The 17,472-nt window shown below is 42.3% G+C and overlaps 1 long non-coding RNA gene across 1 annotated transcript; it reads left to right on the plus strand.

Moving 5' to 3' along the window:
* Positions 1–867: 867 nt before the first annotated feature.
* Positions 868–10,415, plus strand: LOC116763912. The gene is made up of 5 exons (XR_004352674.1): positions 868–1,114; positions 2,517–2,592; positions 3,581–3,713; positions 7,000–7,123; positions 9,912–10,415. It is a non-coding gene; the product is annotated as an uncharacterized LOC116763912 (long non-coding RNA).
* The last annotated feature ends 7,057 nt before the right edge of the window (positions 10,416–17,472 follow it).

The raw sequence follows: 17,472 nt of genomic DNA on the forward strand, positions 1-17,472 counted from the left end.
CCTACTGTAGGACATGCTGTTCTTTGCTGTTCGACTTGTGGCAGGATTCATAGTTTTTCTAACAGGTACAGATCCCTATGCCTGATACTGTGAGGAAATGTTATACTTGAGCTCCACTCTTATCTCTCTCAGGTGTTTTTTGGTATTGTCTAAAATGTAAATACATACTGTCAACCTCCAGCATGATACAAGGCTCATAATAGAAATCCAATAAATGTTTCACTATGAGTGGAGTATAAGTTGATACAATATTTTTGAAGGTTGATCAGGAAGATTAGACTGTTTGAAAAACTTTCAATATTTTAAGTTTGCATCTCTTTCATTCCAGAAATTCTATGTCTAGAAATTTATATATAGCTATACACATGTATAAAGAGGTTCACATTGCAGCCTATCTGTAACAGAGGACACAAACAAAATGCCCCCAAACTGAAAACAACCAAAAGTCCATCAATATTGGACTGGCCATGTAAATTATGTAATGTGACACAGCTATTAAAGAGAATGGAATGGATGTACGCAAAAATTGACTGGGAAAATCACTATCCAAGACAGATTGTAGACTATATATAGTATGCTGCTCTTGTATAAAATACAGGATCTCCATTAGGTAGAAATACTTACATACAAGATACAACAAGTGTGAATGTAAGCACTTGGGAAATATCTGAAAGAACCACACAAGATACTGGGAAAGTGGGACAACTTTCCATGTCCCATATGATTGGAATTCTGAGGGTACACACACGAACTAATGGACCTCTGCTACCATCCTCCGGCTAAGGAGGGAATTGCAGGCGTCAGACTCCTCTTTACCAATGAAGCGTCTCAGTTGGCCGGCGTGGTGACGTCATCTCGACGGGCGGTGGCGCATGCGCAGTAGAAGAAGGTCCGCGAGCTGCGTGGGCTTGTGCCTAGCCGCTTGTGGTTCGGCGCCTTGTGCTGGCACCGGGGCTGCCCGGTTGGCGACTTTGGCACTCTTGGCGTTGGGTGGGCGGCATCTTGGGGGTCACATGAGCCAGTGGCATCATGCTCGTGGGCGCTGGGGTCAGCGTCGCGGCTTTTCCTGACGTTCGTTGGCCAGGAGGAAGGGCGGAAAGCACATCCCGGAAGGGTAATACGCCTTGGCCCCTCGGCGTTACCGGTGGAGCTCAGAGCCCCTGGGCCTGGGCTTTGTCTCTTGTGCTGTCTCCTGTGACTTGTCCCCTCGCGCTGCCCCGTCCGCGCTGTGCTAGGGGGTATTGGTCGTCTCGCGGATCAGTTCACAGTAGCTGAAAGGGACAGTGTGTGATGTTCTGATTTCCCCCCATCGTTTTAGAAGGGAGGCTCTGGCCATTGCTCCTCGGGTAAAATGCAGCGGGACTGCTCTTTAAAATGGGACTGTCAGTGTTGGGGACGCTTCTTAATTACCAAAATGGAATCCCCTTTAATTCCTCAAGCTGTGTTGTTTTGGCACAGAAAATGTGAGTAAGAGGAACTGGAACTAAGTTTGAGTGAAAAAACGCACGGGTACCGCCGAATTTTCCGTCGAAACACTTGATTTGTGTTGTCTCTCGGAATTATAAAGGGCGTACTGTTGCTACCTAACCGGTGTCATTTGGGAGATCTACCTCTGTACGTCCAAATGATTAATTCTGAGACTTTGCTCATGTGTGCAGTAAACGCTTTAATTCCCTAAGACCATCCTTTCCTCCATCTCATACCCCATTAAGCCCGCTTCAGTTTATCTCCTGAATTTCTTTTGAATCTATCAACTCTTCCTCAACATCCTAATACTGAACTTGCCTGTCTGTTGCAATTAGGTCCTAAGTAGTGTCCATATTTCTTGTTTCCTTCCAATCCATTCTTCACACAAGAAACCTTAAAAGCAAGTTGGAACATTGCTCATAAACATCGCTCAATAACATTGTTTTGAGAATAGAAAACAAACTGTTGGCCTTTAAGACTCTGCGTGGCCTAGAATCCTCTCTGTTTCTCTGGCCCCACCTTGTGCCACTACTGCTCTCACTTTCTATGCTTCAGATACACTGAATTAACCTTAGTTCTAACTCATCTTACAGAAGTCAGTTCAGATATTTTTCACTGTGATTCGTAGCATTAAGGAATTTTATTTTCAGGTTTTGTATGAGGACTAAAACTAAACTGTGAAGGGGAAGAATTGAGTTCAATCTATTTCAGTCAACATGCATGTATTAATGATACCTTAGTAGTCAACACCAGGCTAGGTTTTATCAGGGATACAGAAGTTCTGGCCATCTCTGGTTTTAGATATCCCTTATTTGTTGAGACCTTTGCATTGTTTTGTTGCCTTTTATCTGTTTTCAAGATGGGAAAACAGGAACAAGGGAAATATAGCTTATTACAAGGTGGGGTTGAATAAGTGTATCAGCAAAATGCAAAGCAGAAAGAAGAGGGACCTACCCTAGAGCGATATGATTTCCATTTTCAAGGCGCATTCATCCTATGCAGGGAGACAGCCTAACATAAAATTTGCCTAATAAAAAATATATTAACAGGTGGAAAGACTATCTCCCAGTTGAACAGCGGATGCCTGGGACTCGTTTCATTGCTTTCAAAGTTCCTTTAAAAAAGGTGAGCAAAAGTTAATACCGTATTCTTCCAGAAATCTGAATTCACCATATAGAGCCCTGGCTCTCAACCCCGTCGTACTCCATTTTCCCTTTTTATAGCAAATACTTTTTAATACCTCTTTTACTATCCAGAAATGGGATTCATAGATAAATACAACCTACTTGTGAACTTAATTTAAAAAAAAACAACAATGCAATGCCCTAACTATAAATAAAGAATAAAGTAATTTATAAGAAAGTAATATGTATCTCAGTATGTAAATGTTTGGGGATGACTATACTAGAAATAAAGAAATAGTCGGTTACTTGTACCATGAATGCAATAAACTGTGGACTTTGATTGATAATGATGTGTCAGTGTTGGTTCATGAATTTTAACAAATGAAGCGCACTGGTATGGCATGTTGATAATGGGGAAGGCTGTGTGGGATGAAGGAGAGAGGGTATAAGTAGAGAGGATAAAAGTGTACTTTTTGCTCAGTTTTGCTATGAATCTCAAAGTGCTCTAAAGCTAGTCTACTAATTTAAAAAAAAGTGTGTGTTGCTGACACTTGAATAACCAAAGAGATCAATGGAACAGGGTACATGTATAAGCCAAATACATGAAAGAATATTTAGCAGTGAAAGCCATCCTTCCTATATGTAGATGTTCCAGAAGTATTTATTTCTGTGTCTATTTTCAGGCACTCTGCTTGGAGCTGGCAATACAGTGGTAGGCAAAATTGATGTGGTCCCTGCCTTCTGGGAGTTTAGAGTCAGGTTAGGAGACCAACATGAAATAAACAAACCTAGAAATAACTATATAGAAGTGAGCTTATTTTCTTCCATGTAATCTCTCTGGAAGAAAGGATCGTAATAATGCTTGTAAACTCCAGAGGAAGAAACTTTACTTTGAATCTCATATGTTAGCATCACAGGGTTTGAATAAATAGATAAGATAATAAAGGATTTTAAACACATGTGCTTTCTTATTTTATTCTTTCTGACAGGGTTTTGAAAAGAATCTTGCTCCAGAAGAATGATTTTCCCCCTTGGATCTTTTTTAACAAACTCCAAGAACAGAATGAGGAACTTGGGCTGACTATTGACTTAACATATACTCACTGCTATTATAAGCCAGAGGTAAATGGAACCCGTAATTGAAAATGACCTTCTTTCTGATACTGTAATAATTGATAGTAGTTCAGTAGTTATCATCTTATGCTAAGGTGAATCCTGGCCTTCTTTCATGGGTTCAAAAAGGGAAGCTAGTGGTTTCCTTAAATACACATTTGTAATTGCTGTTTCAAAATGAGATTAAAGATGTGAATTGAACTATAGTTTTTGGCAGTAGGCTCTAGATATGCTTAAGAAATTCTATAAGCTTCCAGGTTCTATATTTTGAAAATGAAGTAAACTTTTAGTAAGACTAGTAGTAGCCTAAAAGGAAAGAAAGGTATGTCCATTATGTCTTTAGCACTTATTTTAAGCAGTTGCCTGAGCATGTTTAAGCATCAGGGTAAAAGACAATTGTTCTCTAAGTATTATGCTTTCTTTTCCTAATACCTTCTGATATAGTACAGAAACCCATATATTCTCTTGGCCCATGTAGGACATACCAGTGCAAAAGAATTATCCTTCTACTGACCTGTTCCATGGCCTTGGAGACAGTAAAACCTAATGTTTGTTAATATTTGTATAGCAGTTTGCCATTTAGAAAGCTCTTTCATATGCATTGACTTAGTTAATCTTCACAGCAATCCTTTGCTGTTGAAGTGGAAGTAGTACTGATATCTCCTACTGAGTGCTTACCCTGCACTAAGCTCAGAGGATAGACAACTAGAATTCCTAATTTTACGGACGATGAAGCTGACTCTCGCACAAGGAAGAATTGAAATTTCAACTCAGTTATTCCTCTTTTTTTAATTGTGGTAAAATATACATAAATCATATTTATTTTAACCATTTATAAATATGCAGTTCAGAGGCATTAAATAGAGTCACAGTGTTGTGTAACCATCACTGCTGTCAATAACCAAAACTTTTTCATCATCCTCAACAAAAACTCTGTAACCATCAAACAGTAACAACCCCATTGTCCCTCCCACTGGCCCTTAGTAACCTCTATTCTATTTCCTGTCTCTATGAATTTGCCTATTCTAGGTACCTCGTGTAAGTGGAATCTACAATATTTATCCTTCTATTTCTGGCTTATTTCACTAAACCTAGTGTTTTCAACGTTCATCCATGTTATGGCATGTAACGAAATGCCATTTCTTTTTTGGCTTAGAAAATCCCACTGTGTGTATATAGACCATAGTTTGTTATTCAACGGTTGATTGACACTTGGTTGTTTTCCACCTTGTAGGTATTGTGAATCACGCTGCTGTGATCATTGGTGTACAGATATTTGTTCAAATCCCTGCTTTCAGTTCTGTTAGATGTGCAGCGTAGGTAGTAGCAGAGTTGTTGGATCGTACGGTAGCTCTACGCTTAACCTTTGAGAAAGTGCCAAACTGTTTTCTACAGTGTCGTCTTGTTTTTAAACAATGATCACAGATTTTAAGCATGTACAAAAGTATAAAAATACTGTGAGTGTTCCTTGTATACCCATGAACTCATCCAGCTTTCTTATTTACCAACTGATGGCTGTCATGTTTTATCTATACCCCCACCTGTTTCACCCGATTCCATATTATCTTGAAGCATCTCTGAGACAACATGTAATTACACCTATACATTTTTTAAAATTAATTAATTAATTACTTTTTTTTTGGCTGTGTTGGGTCTTCATTTCTGTGCGAGGGCTTTCTCTACTGGCGGCAAGCAGGGGACGCTCCTCATCGCAGTGCGCAGACCTCTCACTATCGCGGCCTCTCGTGTTGTGGAGCACAGGCTCCAGACGTGCAGGCTCAGTAGTTGTGTCTCACGGGCATAGTTGCTCCACGGCATGTGGGATCTTCCCAGACCAGGGCTCGAACCTGTGTCCCCTGAATTGGCAGGCAGATTCTCAACCACTGTGCCACCAGGGAAGCCCCAGCTATACATTTTTGGTATGTATATTTAAAATATAGGACTTTTATTCCTTAATATCATTTTTTAATAGTAAACACCCAGGGAGTGGTCAAATTTGCAGTTGTCTCCTAACTGTCATAAAAAATAGTTTTTAAGAATTTTGAATTAGATCCAAATAAGGTTCACACTTTGCCGTGGATTGTTAGGTCTCTGAAGTCTTATTTAATCTCTAGGTTCTCCCTCCATGTCTCTCTCACTTTTTTTTTCCTCCTTGAATTTTGGTTTTAAAGAAACCAGTTAATTTGTCCCATCTAGATTTTGATGATTACATTCCATGTGTTGTTAACATATTCTTCAATCCTTTTATTTCCTGTAAATTGGTAGTTGATCAGAGGGAAGCTTGCATGTTTTGTTTTGGCAAGACAGCTTCATAGGTGATGATGTGTTCTTCCATGGAGACGTATGTAATTGTGTCTTTCTATGGTATTAGCAGTCACTGATGATTCATACCTTCATCCATTAATTCAGTTGAGGCTTCAAAAAATGGTGAATTCTAATTTTCTTTTTTTCACTTATTAGCTGGGTATATTTGTATGAGGAGAAGATTCTCCTCATCAACTGTTTGGTTGCTCAGTTGTAGAGGCATGATTCTCTAGAGTTTTCAAACTAATGAGTTGATTCACAAATATCCTCCAGTGGTGACCAATTTTGTAAAATTTATTTATTCGTATCACCGTGAACTCCGTGACAGTTATTATTCTAACTGAGGCCCTATCTTTGGCCAGTTGCAGCTTTTCAGTGACTCCTGAGTCCTTTTGACATGACATCAGTTGTTTCTAGACTTTTTCAGTGGTCAGAGCTAGGAAATATGTATGTTTGTTTTTAATATTTTTAAAATAGGTCATAGGTTTATACTGCTACTTTCCATTTAAATTCAGAACTAGAGAATTTTCACTTATCCTTTTCTGTCTTCTATTGATAGTCTACTTTCTCCCACCTCAAGAATACCAGTTCTCAACAATGCCTAAAATTTGCTCTATTTCCTAATTCGAATCCAAGTTCTTCTGAGTCTATTCCACTACTCTCCTTAAATCACAGCCGCTTTATGTCCCTTGAAATGTAAGATAGAACATAAATGTAGGTCGAACTGTTTATATCATTTTGAGTTACATGTCCATTCATTCATATAGATTTGCTTTTCCTTTTGCATGCCTAGTAACTGTCCATTCTGCAGTTTTAATGAAAATCCAGTGATAATTACTGGTTAAAGCAGCTTTGGAAAAAATGGCTCTAACCAGAATGAGTGATAATACTAAGTTTAATGTACTCTCTTGGTTTATATTCAGCCTTCTCTAATGTTTTATTCTTTCCCTACAAAGGAAATAATACATTTTGTCATGGTTTTGCCTTATAGGACTTACCAGAAACTGTTCCTTATTTAAAAATTTGTACAATTGGGCATCAGGATCCAGATGACGACACTAGTTTTAAATTCCAGTGTGCTGTTAATGGGTTTCTGAAAGAAAATAAAGATAATGGTGAGTTGTTTTTGTTTTTGTTTTTTTTTCCTTTACCTGAACTTTGGTATGCATTTTGAGTGGGGTTGGGGATTTTTAACATTTTTAATAGTTCTGACATTAGTGTCAAGTTGTGTTTGGTAACATTAAGGTGGAAATGTCAGACGGTGCTAATAGAGTACGGTGTTTTTCCTGTTTATGGTCACAAACAATTTAGATTAGTTTGGAAAGTGATTTTTGTGAGAAATATCAACTGAACTAGCTTACTTATCTCTTTTTTAAAAATTTAAATGGAAAAAACATAAAAAAATAAAAATGTTTTTTTTTCCTATTTATTGGTTGCGAGGTGGAAGAAAAGGTTAAGACTCTCAGGTTCTTAGCGTATATAAAAGAAGGCAAAAAGCAAAGGTTCGGAGTGAGACAGATCCCTAGAAGCAAAACAGAACAAGTGGACTACAAGAGTGGCTTCCTCATCGTATGTGTTTAAGATATTTTTGCTGCTTTTACACTTCGGGTGCAAGTGAGGAAGAACACTACCACCTCTTACTCTTATCTTCAGACAGGAAGAACTTAAAAGGCTAGTGTTTTCTTGTTTCCACTTTAAGGTCTACTCTGTTGATGGTAGGTCTTAATAGCATGTGAATTTTAAGGATCCACTTGCCTTTTTCTAGCATCTAACTATCAGAAGGAACATGGTGTTTGCCATGTTTTAAGACTGAGGAATCTTTTGTCTTTGGAACGCCACTGACGCCCATGTGAAAGTGTTCATTTTGTCCTCTTTCTAAATTGAGCCTGAGGAGTGTGCACTTTATTAAATAAATGTAACAGACAGTAAATATTCCGTGTATAGATAAAATGATGCACGTATATACATAAAACAGGGAGTAGGGGAGAGGGAATAGAGATGGAGGTGGGAAGATAGGGGATGGGAGGCGAGAGAGAGAGGGAGAGACTGGAATTTCAAGATAAATTTTCATTCTATAACCTGGTTGCTTAATGCAGGCACTAGCTTTTAAATATCTTAAGCCCTATTCACAGATCTTCCCTGTACTTTTGCTTGAAAACTTGAGAGGCTTGGCCTTGCCTGTGATAACCAGGGTGTCTAGAAAGGGGGCAAATGATCCGATTTGTGTAAACTGTAAACTGTAGTCACTGAAATGTTACCTCTGCCGGACTACTCACTTCCTGCAGGCTCCTTTGTGTGTGTTCTGTCTGTTCCGCATGGGCTAGAAGATCCTTACAAGTGCATGAGAACACGTTTGTAAACCTTGATTGTTCACATGTTATACCAAGTGTAGTCCATTGCATATGCTGACTCCTCTGTGGGTCTTCTGCATGCAGTGGGCTAACTTCACCATGCTGTCTGCCATTGCAGTCTCAGGACCTTAGTTATGATCCATTGGTGACTTCGTCTGCTGTAAGGCCCTCCCACAGATGCCAGGCTCACTGATAATGAGGAGGAGACTATACTATGCACTGCCTAGAATTGGTAGAGACTCAGAAAATAAATTGTTTCAGTAAACTCCGAGAGCCTTATAGGTTTGTTGTTAGGGCACGGGGATACAGAGGTGAGTAGAAGTCTTTGTTCAGTAGCAACTTACAGTTATCTAGGAAGAGAAACATGTAGTGAGTATAAGTGGGTTAATTATGATAAAAGAATCAAGTGCAGCAGGAATATAGAGGAGAAACTGAGGAAGGCCTGACTGAGGAGACAGCGTTTGAGCTGGGCTTGGGGGAAGAGGATTTTTCCGGAATGAGGAAAGGACAGCCCAGGTATTGGGGACAGGTACAAAAGGCACAGGGCTTGAACTTGTGCTCTGGAGGGGCAGCCTCTGGTGTGACTAGAAGGTAGTGTGAAAGGGCAAAGAAGTCATACATTCATTTTCAGCAAATATTTGTATAACACCTTCTAAGTTGAAGGCACTGTTCTAGGAAGTAGGAACAGAACAAATTTCTTGCCCTTTCCTACTTTACATTCTAGTGGGGGAGAGAGATGAATAAATAAGTAAATATATGGAGTGTCAAGCAGTGGTAAATGCTTTGGAGAATAACAAAAGAAGATGAAGAGGTGAGGGAATGTGGTAGGTTATCACGGAAGTCCCCTCTATTAAGATGTCGATTGATTAGAGCCTTGAAGTGAGAAACAATCCATTGGATATCTGGGAGAGTGGAGATGGGGTGGGAGGGTGTGTTCTGGGAGAGTGGAGATGGGGTGGGAGGGTGTGTTCTGAAGCAGAAGGAATAGTAGGTGCAAAGTCCCTGAGGCATGACTGTGCTTGGCATGTTTGAGGAATAGTAAGGGAGGTGAGTGTGGCTGGACAGGGGAAAGTGAGTGAGGGCAGGGCAGTAGAGAATGAGATCAGGGGAGGCTGGCAGGGCAAAGGAGGGAGGTGGATGATGTAGGTCCTTGTAAGTCATAGTTTGAACTTATAATTCAGTTGGAGAGACAGACTGATATTTGTTTATAAAGAGTTCTCAATGCTATGCTAAAAACTTGGGCTTTATTTTGTGCTAAATGAAGATGTTTAAGCAACAGAGCAATCCAGCCAAGTTTATATTTTAGAAAGATAACATCTTCCATGTGGAGGATCAGTTGAAATAGAAGAGATTGTTAGATAGGGTGGTAGTAATCCAGGCCGGAGATAACGAATGCCAGACACCACCTAGTCACAGACATACCTTTTGCAGAGATCAGCTACATGTTGTTGTTTTTTATTTACTTTGTGATATAATTTTTTTTAAGTGCTGGACCACGAAATACTGTGGCATAGTTGGAAAAATCTGAGACTCGATTCTACTCTTTTTTCAGTTTGCCTGCTGTGCAGCTTGAGCTTACATCTGAAGTCTTACTTTTTCATTGTGAAATCAGAACGGTGCTGCTTACCCAAGGTCTCCACAGGCACATAGACCTGTGGCATGTGAGGAGCAGTGAATGAAGGAAGGAATGGAAGTGCTTTGGGACCCCAAGAGCCCTTCAGAAACTGTTTGTTCTTTTTAATATTGAGCATTAAAAGTGAAGGCATTCCATTTGTTTCACTCAAAAACAAATTCTGTTCTTCTGATAGCCTGTTTTTTTTTTCCACTCCCTTTTTCTATAGTCAAATCAGTTCCTGATGGGTATTCTCCAGTCCACACTATTGCATCTGATTGGAGGCTATGCAAAATTTCCCAGAGACAATGAATTTTGACTTTATAGTAGTTAATTCTTTATAGTACGTTACTGCAAAAACACTCTTTTCTTCAGAGTTTTTCCTTTTCAGGATAGTGGTCTTGTTTTGGTAACTAATAAAGGTTACTCTTCAGAAAGTTGTATAACTTGGTTTTAGTGTATCTACTTCGCTTACTTAATTCCATATTCCCTGTTTTATAGACAGACTTATGCATGTCCACTGTACCCATGGTTTAAATACAAGGTGTCCTCGCACCTTCCGTAAGCGTAGTAGCGTTCGGGGGAATCTATATATTTTCAAGAGTGCAGGGAATGTCTAGTTTCTGCATGGCGTAAAGAGAGGTCAGATAAGTAAGTGTACCCAGAGCAGACACTAAGAAACGTGTTTTCATTGCAGCTCACGCTCCGCACTGAAAGCCACTGACATTACACCTAAGACTAGCTAGAGCTGTGTTCCGGGGGTCTGTAGAATGTTTTGGCCATCTAGATATCTGAAAAAGAAAGCAGAGGGTTGCCTTTCACTCTGCTTTCAAAGAGGTGATCCGGAAGCCTTAGGTAGCGTAACGCTGCGCAGTCAGCCAAGAAGAGTGATCCTGTACTCAGTGTTCTTGCCTCGGACACAGTGAGGACGCAGGTGTCGTAGGAAAAGCATACTAGAGTTTCAGCACTACTTTTCCGAAAGTCAGTGGAAATCCTCTGCACGCCTCAATTCGTGGATGGAACATCTGAACAATACTTTCAACTTTGTAGAGAGGTCTAACTTTCCCTTTGGCAATGAGGGCTCTTGGATGCTTCCTGGAAGGCACAGGGCACACTCTGTTTCTCTAGGAACACTCTCTTTACTCCACAAAGGCATTCTAGCTGTGAAGAAAAGACAGAGAACAACGCTTTCTCAGGAAACTTTGACGCCGCAAGTATTCTGCTCTCCAGTGGGGAAAATAGTGCTTTTCTCACTAGGTCACCAATATCAAATTTGCATACTGCATATTACGTGCAGTTATTGATAAAGGCAAAGAGTCTGAAGCAGCACCCTGTCCTTCCCTGTTCAAACTTCGTACCAAGGAACATCTGCATGGGGCGAGTGGGGTGGCATACTTACTGTCTTTGCTTAGACTTCGACATCCGTACAAGTTATAAAAGGGCAGTTGGTGTTTCAGGGGAAAACTGTGCCTTTGTCAGGCTGCTTTGAAAGTCACCTGTCTGCTTGGCATAGAGAGATGGCCAGTTAGGGTTCCCAATATAAACACTAAGGAGAGCATTCCTTCATTGCAATCCTGGTTCAGTGCTGGGTGCCACTGGCCATACACCTAAAAGACCTGCTGGACCTGTGTTCGGGTGTTTTTTCGAAAGTTCGGACACCTAGCAATCCAACGAAGAAAGCAGTGTGTCGCCTTTCACTCCGCATTAAGAGAGATGATCTGGAGGCCCAAGGTCCCTGAAGGTTGTGAAGTCGCCCAGGAAGAGATATTCAGGACGCAGTGTTCTTCCATGGGAGGTGTGGAGGATGTAGGAGTCCCAGAGTCCTGAAAAGCTCACTAATGGGAAGGCACTACATGGACTACGTTTTCATGCAAATGCTGTACGCCTAATCTTGTGGATGCAATGCATGGACTTTAGTATGAGCCTGGCTGGCAGTGTCGTTTTCCCTTTAGGTATTGGCGCCTTTGCGATGCCTCATGTAGGCAACAGGAAGCACCTTATTGCTCTCAGGAAAACGCCCTTTTCCTAAGAGGGGCACTCCAGCACATAAGCCAGCCAGCAGGACTATATTCCAGGCAGCTTTGAGGCTGCAGTGGTTCTTCTTTACAGCTGGGAAGTGCTACCATGCACATACATTGCCAATCTGAAAGTTTGAAACTACCCAAGTACGTTTAGTATCCAGCGAGTGAAAAGAGATAGAAGGAGCACTCTGGCAAATTCCCGGATTAATTTTGAACCAGGGAGTTGTGCAACGTGTGAATGGTCTATGGGACTTAAGGCTTTAGGTAGGTTACGACCTGTCCTCGTAACTTCTCTAAGCATAGTAGTGTTCAGGGGAATCTATACATTTTCAAGACTGCATGGAATGTCCAGTTTCTGCATGGTGTAGAGAGAGGTCAGGTAAGTAAGTGTACCCAGAACAGACACTAAGAAAAGAGTGTTTTCATTGCAGCTCACGCTCTGCACTGAGAGCCACTGGCATTACACCTAAGAGGAGGTAGAGCTGTGTTCCGGGGGTCTTTTGAAAGTTTTGGACATCTAGATATCTGGAGAAGAAAGCAGAGGGTTGCCTTTCAATCTGCGTTCAAAGAGGTGATCCGGAAGCCTTAGGTAGCATAATGCTGTGCAGTCAGCCAAGAAGAGTGATCCTATGCACAGTGTCCTTCCCTGGGACACGGTTAGGACTCACGTGCCGTAGGAAGAGCATACTAGATTTCCAGCACTATTTCCCCAAAAGTCAATGGAAAATCTCTGAACGCCTCAATTCGTGGATGGAACATCTGAACGATACTTTGAACCTTGTGGAGAGGTCTAGCTTTCCCTTTGGCAATGAGGGCTCTGGGATGCTTCCTGGAAGGCACAGGACACACTCTCTTTCTCTAGGAACACTCTTTTCTCCACAAACGCATTCTAGCTGTGAAGAGAAGACAGGCAAAAACACTGTTTCTCAGGAAACTTTGACGCTGCAAGTATCTTGCTCTCCAGTGGGGAAAATAGTGCTTTTCTCACTAGGTTACCAATATCAAAGTTGCATATTACATTCAGTTTCTGACAAAGGCAAAGAGTCTGAAGCAGCACCCTGTCCTTCCCTGTTCAAACTTCGTACCAAGGCAGTTCTGCATGGGGCGAGTGGCATGATGTACTGACTGCCTTCAGTTAGGCCTCAACGCCCGTACACCTTATAAAATGCTAGTTGGTGTTTCAGGGGAAAACTGTGCCTTTGTCTGGCTGCAATGAAAGTCAACTGTCTACTTGGCATAGAGAGACGGCCAGTAAGCGTTCCCAATATAAACACTAAGGAGAGTGTTCCTTCATTGCAGCCCTGGTTCAGTGCTGGGAGCCCGTGGCCATACACCTAAAAGACCTGCTGGGTCTGTATTCGGGTGGACTTTAGAAAGCTCAGACTCCTAGCTATCCAACGAAGAAAGCAGAGTGTCGACCTTCACTCCACATTAAGAGAGATGATCTGGAGGACCAAGGTCCCTGAATGTTGTGAAGTCGCCCAGGAAGAGACATTCGGGATGCAGTGTCCTTCCATGGGAGGTGCGGAGGACGCAGGAGTCCGGAGTCCTGAAAAGATTACTAACGTGAAGGCACTACATGGACTATGTTTTCATGGCAAATGCTGTATGCCTAATGTTGTGGATACAATACATGGACCTTACTATGAGCCTGGCTGGCAGTGTCGTTTTCCCTGTAGTATTGACGCTTTTGGGAGGGCTCATGCAAGGAACTGGAAGCACCCTATTTCTCTCAGGTAAACGCCCTTTTCCTAAGAGGGGCACTCCACAACGTAAGCCAGCCAGCAGCACTATATTTCAGGCAGCTTTGAGGCTGCAGCGGTCCTTCTTTACAACTGAAAAGTGCTACCATTCGCATACATTCCCAATCCAAAAGTTCAAAACTGCCCAAGTACATTTAGTTTACAGCGAGTGAAAAGAGATAGAAGGAGCACTCTGGCCACTTCCCGGATTAATTTTGCACCAGGGAGTTGTGCAACGTGTGAATGGTCTATGGGACTTAATGCTTTAGGTAGGTTACGACCTGTCCTCGTAACTTTTCTAAGCATAGTAGTGTTCAGGGGAATCTATACATTTTCAAGACTGCATGGAATGTCTAGTTTCTGCATGGCATAGAGAGAGGTCAGGTAAGTAAGTGTACCCAGAACAGACACTAAGAAAAGAGTGTTTTCATTGCAGCTCACGCTCTGCACTGAGAGCCACTGGCATGACACCTAAGACCAGCTAGAGCTGTGTTCCAGAGATGTTTTGAATGTTTTGGCCATCTATACATGTGGAGAAGAAAGCAGAGGGTTGCCTTTCAATCTGCTTTCAAAGAGGTGATCCAGAGGCCTTAGGTAGCGTAATGCTGTGCAGTCAGCCAAGAAGTTGATCTCGTAGACAGTGTCCTTCCCTGGGACAGGGTGAGAACGCAGGTGCCATAGAAATAGCATACTAGAGTTCCAGCACCACTTCTATAAAAGTCAGTGGAAATCCTCTGCATGCCTCAATTCGTGGATGGAACATCTGAACGATACTTTCAACTTTGTAGAGAGGTCTAGCTTTCCCTTTGGCAGTGAGGGCTCTTGGATGCCTCCTGGAAGGCACAGGACACACTGTTTCTCTAGGAACACTCTCTTTTCTCCACAAAGGCATTCTAGCTGTGAAGAAAAGACAGAGAACAACGCTTTCTCAGGAAACTTTGACGCCGCAAGTATTCTGCTCTCCAGTGGGGAAAATAGTGCTTTTCTCACTAGGTCACCAATATCAAATTTGCATACTGCATATTATGTGTAGTTATTGATAAAGGCAAAGAGTCTGAAGCAGCACCCTGTCCTTCCCTGTTCAAACTTCGTACCAAGGAACATCTGCATGGGGCGAGTGGCATGACAAACTTACTGCCCTTGTTTAGACTTCTACATCCGTACAAGTTATAAAAGGGCAGTTGGTGTTTCAGGGGAAAACTGTGCCTTTGTCAGGCTGCTTTGAAAGTCACCTGTCTGCTTGGCATAGCGAGATGGCCAGTAAGGGTTCCGAATATAAACACTAAGGAGAGCGTTTCTTCATTGCAGCCCTGGTTCAGTGCTGGGAGCCACTGGCCATACACCTAAAAGACCTGCTGGACCTGTGTTAGAGTGGACTTTAGAAAGCTCGGACACCTAGCTATCCAATGAAGAAAGCAATGTGTCGACTTTCACTCTGCATTAAGAGAGATGATCCGGAGGCCTAAGGTCCCTGAAGGTTGCTAAGTCGTCCAGGAAGAGATATTCGGGACGCAGTGTTCTTCCATGGGAGGTGTGGAGGACACAGGAATCCCGGAGTCCTGAAAAGCTCACTAACGTGAAGGCACTACATGGACTACGTTTTCATGGCAAATGCTGTATGCCTAATCTTATGCATGCAATATATGGAGCTTACTATGAGCCTGGCTGGCAGTGTCGTTTTCCTTTTATGTATTGGCGCCTTTGGGATGCCTCATGCAAAGAACTGGATGCAACCAATAGCTCTCAGGTAAACGCCCTTTTCCTAAGAGGGGCACTCCACAATGTAAGCCAGCCAGCAGCACTATATTTCAGGCAGCTTTGAGGCTGCAGCGGTCCTTCTTTACAACTGAGAATTTCTACCATTCGCATACGTTCCCAATCCAAAAGTTCAAAACTGCCCAAGTACGTTTAGTTTCCGGCGAGTGAAAAGAGATAGAAGGAGCACTCTGGCAAATTCCCGGATTAATTTTGAACCAGGGAGTTGTGCAATGTGTGAATGGTCTATGGGACTTAAGGCTTTAGGTAGGTTACAACCTGTCCTCATAACTTCTCTAAGCATAGTAGTGTTCAGGGGAATCTATACATTTTCAAGACTGCATGGAATGTCTAGTTTCTGCATGGCATAGAGAGAGGTCAGCTAAGTAAGTGCACCCAGAACAGACACTAAGAAAAGAGTGTTTTCATTGCAGCTCACGCTCTGCACTGAGAGCCACTGGCATGACACCTAAGACCAGCTAGAGCTGTGTTCCAGAGATGTTTTGAATGTTTTGGCCATCTATACATGTGGAGAACAAATCAGAGGGTTGCCTTTCACTCTTCTTTTAAAGAGGTGATCCGGAGGTTTTAGGTAGCGTAATGCTGTGCAGTCAAGCCAAGAAGAGTGATCCTGTACACAGTGTCCTTCCCTGGGACAGGGTAAGAACACAGGTATCATAGGAAAAACATACTAGAGTTCCAGCACTACTTCTGCAAACGTCAATGGAAAACTTCTGCATGCCTCAATTCGTGGATGGAACATCTGACGATACTTTGAACCTTGTAGAGAGGTCTAGCTTTCCCTTTGGCAATGAGGGCTCTGGGATGCCTCCTGGAAGGCATAGGACACACTCTGTTTCTCTAGAAACACTCTCTTTTCTCCACAAAGGCATTCTAGCTGTGAAAAGAAGACAGATTACAACACTTTCTCAGGAAACTTTGACGCCGCAAGTATTCTGCTCTCCGGTGGGGAAAATAATGCTTTTCTCACTAGGTCACCAATATCAAAGTTGCATACTGCATATTATGTGTAGTTTCTGACAAAGCCAAAGAGTCTGAAGCAGCACCCTGTCCTTCCCTGTTCAAGCTTCGTACCAAGGCAGTTCTGCATGGGGCGAGTGGCGTGATGTTCTCATTGCCTTTGGTTAGGCTTTGACGTCCGTACATCTTATAAAAGGGCGGTTGGTGTTTCAGGGGAAACTGTGCCTTTTTCAGGCTGCTTAGAAAGTTCACTGTCTGCTTGGCATAGAGAGACGGCCAGTAAGGGTTCCCAATATAAACACTAAAGCCATTCAAAAGAGCATGGGTAGGCAGGTGTCTCTTGTAGTACTATAGGTGACTCTTCTAAGTGACACCAGGGCAATGTCTTGCACAGTGATTTTTCTCTCTGGTAGAACTCATGGAGAAACATGCAGCTGGCCGTGCATAGTTGGAGACAGCTGCAAGATTTCTGTTTAATGGAGGTACACACAAACATGCTCAGCTCTGTGTTCCAGTGCAAAAGTGGTCTCAAAGGCTTTCAGAGTGTTGGGAAAGGCTTGTTTCCCACTAAGGGGACCTTTGTACTTTTTCATGTTTTATTGTACTTGGGAATACCTAGAGAAGCACCCTAGAGGAGAGGTTCCATGCAGGAGATCGAACCAAAATAAGTTCAACCCTCTTGTCTATAGTGCCTAGAGTCTTAAGGAAGGTTCCTGTCTCCCAAAGGTCCCTCTGGGCGACTTGTAGCCCTGCTCCACACTGCAGGACTCGGCGAGAGAATGACAGCACTATTTCCTCCCCCTGAGTGAAGAAATTCTAGGACTATCCAGGAGTCCTCTGAAATGGCCCCCACGAAGAAACACACGGTGACATTCTGACCTTCTCCGGAAGGAGTACTACACATGCTGCCGTGACTGGAACGACTGTTTCCTAAACTCTATTGATGGGCTGTTGGTAATTGCTCTCGTGAAGGTGATGCCAACTTCACTTGCTAAGTGCAAG

Source organism: Phocoena sinus, chromosome 13 (assembly GCF_008692025.1).
Source record: "Phocoena sinus isolate mPhoSin1 chromosome 13, mPhoSin1.pri, whole genome shotgun sequence".
Taxonomy (NCBI): Eukaryota; Metazoa; Chordata; class Mammalia; order Artiodactyla; family Phocoenidae; genus Phocoena; species Phocoena sinus.